A 4,382-nucleotide genomic window follows, 5' to 3' on the forward strand; every position below is an offset into this window, starting at 1 on the left:
ACAGAGTAAGAAGAGGAGCATTAATTGTGACATGCATGTGAATTCACACCAGAGTACAGCTGACCAGTGTGTGGCAGTGTCTGCTCACATGTAAACCACAGTTCCCTCATGACATGCCCAAGAAGGCATGTGTAACGAATCAAATACCTACACTGTTTTGAAGGGAAACTGTCTATAGGGCATTGTTGCAAATAAACATCCGTTGCTAAAGAGAAGAAAATATGTGCTTATTTTAAATAGTGGACAGAGTCCCCACTCAGGCCTACGTCCTGGTGACTTGGAAGTTCCCACTCTGCTCTGCTCCTCCTTCCTGAGGAGCCTGATCAGCTGCATGCTGGGGGGTTGTCTCATCCAATGTCTATAAAGAAGTACTAAAGGAGGTTTTGTTTTGTTTTTCTTCTTTGAAACGGAGACTCGCTCTGTTGCTCATGCTGGAGCACAGTGGTGCAATCTCAGATCACCACAACCTCCATCTCCCAGGTTCAAGCGATTCTCCTGCCTCAGCCTCCCAAGTAGCTGGGATTATAGGCACGCACCACCGTGCCTAGCTCATTTTTGTATTTTCAGTAGAGATGGGGTTTCACCATGTTGATCAGGCCGGTCTTGAATTGTCCATCTGCCTCGGGCTCCCAGAGTGCTAGAATTACTAGCATAAGACAGTGTGCCCAGCCCTAAAGGAAGTTTTTAAAGCTGAAAGCGGGTGACCCAACACAGTAATTGTCATCATGAAAAAATTAAAAGCACCAAAGTATAGGCCGGATCAGGTGGCTCAAACTTGTAATCCCAGCATTTTGAGAGGCCAAGGCAGGAGGATTTGTTGAGACCAGGAGTTTAAGACCAACCTCGGTAGCATAGCAAGACCCCATCTGTACTAAAGAGTAAACTAACTAACTAAATAAAAACTATAAATGCATTTCCCTCTCCCACTTTTTTTTTTTTTTTGGTTGGGGGAAACAAGGGTTTATAGAGTGCCCAAGTAAGATGGTTACAAGTACTGGGAACAGTAAACCTCGGCAAGCTGCCTCAGGCCTCTGGGGAGGCAAACTTCTCTAAGCCTTCATGTTTCAGGTGCAGAGTGACCTTGACTCTGTTACAGTACATAACATGCTCAAGTTACTTTTGTAGCATTACAAAGTAACCAGACTTGTAGGCTCCTTGTAAGACTCACTCCCTCCAGTTGCTCCTAGAATACAATCTTTTTTTAATATATTTATTATTATTATTATTTTTTTTTTTTTGAGATGGAGTTTCGCTGTTGTTACCCACACTGGAGTGCAATGGCACGATCTCAGCTCACCTCAACCTCCTCCTCCTGGGTTCAAGCAATTCTCCTGCCTCAGCCTCCCAAGTAGCTGGGACTACAGACGCGCACCACCATGCCCAGCTAATTTTTGTATTTTTAGTAGAGACGGGGTTTCACCATGTTGACCAGGATGGTCTCGATCTCTTGACCTCGTGATCCACCCGCCTCGGCCTCCCAAAGTGCTAAGATTATAGGGGTGAGCCACCACGCCCGGCCCACTTTAATTCTTAATCTTTTTCTCATCCCTTTCTTGTCACTGAACTCAGGTCACCCACGGGTAGGGTGTGGGGGCTGGTTCCCTACATATTTTTGAGACGGAGACTTGGCCTGTTGCCCAGGCTGGAGTGCAGTGGCCCAATCTCTGCTCACCACAACCTCCGCCTTCCGAGTTCAAGCGATTCTCCTGCCTTTAGACTCCCAAGTAGCTGGGATTACAGGCGCCCACCACCATGCCCAGATTTTTGTATTTCTAGTAGAGATGGGGTTTCATCATATTAGCCAGGCTGGTCTTGAACTGCTGACCTTGTGATCCTCCTGCCTTGGCCTCCCAAAGTGCTGAGATTACAGTGAGCCACTACCTCTGGCCTCTTCTTTCTTTACTGATGTGAAAAACAAGTATGGGGCCGGGCACAGTGGCTCATGCCTGTAATCCCAAGACTTTGAGAGGTCCAGGTGGGCCTGTGGCACATGCCTTTAGTCCCAGCTACTCCAGAAGCTCAGGTAGAAGAATCACTTGAACCGGGGAAACGAAGGTTGCTGCTGCACTCTCGCCTGGGCAACAAGCGAGATTCTGTCTCAAAAAAAAAAAAAAAAAAAGAATTTTTTTTGAGGCAGGGACTCACTAGTCTGTAGCCAAGGCTGGAGTGCAGCGGCCTGATCTAGGCTCACTGTAACATCCACCTTCCACGTTCAAGTGATTTTAGTGCCTCAGCCAAGTAGCTGGAATTACAGGCACATGCCACCACACCCAGCTAATTTTGTATTTTTAGTAGAGACAGGGTTTCACCATGTCGGCCAGGCTGGTCTTGAACTGACCTCGAATTATCCACCCAACTCTGCCTTCTAAAGAGTTGGGATTACAGGCGTGAGCACCCACACCCCTGGCTCCTAATTCTACTGTTTGATCTATAACAAAAATATATTTGCCAATAACAGCAAGAGGATGAGGGTGGAGCAGAGACACTGGACTGAGGAAAGACACCAGAGAGTAACTCACATTGAATGCACAGGTGTATTCATGTGTCCAGCCTCATCAAATTGTACATTTAAAATGAGTGCATTTTACTGTACGTTATTTGTTCATTTATTTTCAGAGACAAGGCCTTAGAGTGTATGTGTCCTAATCTGGAGTACACTGGCATCATCATGGCTCACAGTAGCCTTGACCTTCCTTTGGACTCAAGCAGTCCTTCTATCTCAGCTTCCTGAGTAGCTGGGACCACAGGCGGCAGATTATTGTTGTTTGAGATGGAGTTTAACTCTTGTTACCCAGGCTGGAGTGCAATGGCACGATCTCGGCTCATCGCAACCTCTGCCTCCTGGATTCAGGCAATTCTCCTGCCTCAGCCTCCCGAGTAGCTGGGATTACAGGCATGTACCACCACGCCCAGTTAATTTTCTAGTTTTAGTAGAGACGTTTCTCCATGTTGGTCAGGCTGGTCTCAAACTCCTGACCTCAGGTGCTCCGCCCGCCTCGGCTTCCCAATATGCTGGGATTACAGATGTGAGCCACCGTGCCCAGCCTTACCTGGCAGGTTTTTTGTATTTTAAAAAAACATTTTATAGAGACGGGGTCTCCATGTGTTGCCCAGACTGGTCTCAAACATCTGGCTTAAGCAGTCCTCCCACCTCAGCCTCCTCAAGTGCTCGGATTTCAGGCATGAGCCATACATAGTGCCTGGCCTACTGTATGTTATACATTAACAAAATTGGCTAACCAAATCCAACTAGAAAACATTGGTAAAAACTTGAGCAAATGCTTCACTAAACAGGATATATAGATAACAAATATGTCCATGTAAAGACACTCAACAGCTACTGGTTGTGGGAATGTAAAATGGTACAGCTACAATGGGAAATAATTTGGTAGTTTAACACATTCCAAGTACACTTACTGCACACCCTGCAGTTGCACTCCTTCCTGGACATTTATCCCCCCAAAAGTGAGCACTATGTCTACACAAAAATAAAAATTTGTTCATAGAAAACTCAGTACAAATGTTCATAGCAGCTTTATTTGTAATAGCCAGATAAAGGTGCACAACTCAAATATTCTTTTTTTTTTTTTTTTTGAGACGGAGTTTTGCTCTTGTTACCCAGGCAATGGCGCGATCTCAGCTCACCGCAACCTCCGCCTCCTGGGTTCAGGCAATTCTCCTGCCTCAGCCTCCTGAGTAGCTGGGACTACAGGCACGCGCCACCATGCCCAACTAATTTTTTGTATTTTTAGTAGAGACGGGGTTTCACCATATCTCTGGGAACCGATCCCAGGATGGTCTCGATTTCTTGACCTAGTGATAAGCCCGCCTCGGCCTCCCAAAGTGCTGGGATTACAGGCGTGAGCCACCGCGCTCGGCCCTGGCTGGGACGTTTTTCCGAGCCCTGGTCGGGACTCCATAAAGCGGACACAATATCAGGGAGAGGATTTCGAGGCGGCTGCGGGCACAGGAGGGCTTCTGCTGAGACCCCGCCGCTGCGCGGTCCGATGGCCCCACGGGGCCGCCCTTCCACTGCGGGGTCACCGGGGCTCAGCAGCATTCACCGCCGCCAGGACGCGTCCAGGTCACCTAGGCAGAACCGTCCGACTCTCGCGCCTTCGCTTCTGTTCCTGGGGCAGTGGAGCCTCCTCCACGCCGCCCACCGCCCAATGATTCCACAGTCGAAAGGCGCGCCAAAGCAAGTGCCTAAAGCCAACGCCGGAAGCCCCGCCCCCCACGAGGCCCGCCAGATCGTTCACCTTCCTGGGCCGCCATTGGCTACGTCTGCATGGCAGCACGTCCAGACGCCTTATGGGAAATGTAGTTCGCGCACGTTTCCCCCCCCGCCCCCCCGAGCTAGCGGCGTCCTCCCTTGTCGCCTT

The sequence above is a fragment of the Callithrix jacchus genome, chromosome 22 (assembly GCF_049354715.1).
Source record: "Callithrix jacchus isolate 240 chromosome 22, calJac240_pri, whole genome shotgun sequence".
Classification (NCBI taxonomy): Eukaryota; Metazoa; Chordata; class Mammalia; order Primates; family Cebidae; genus Callithrix; species Callithrix jacchus.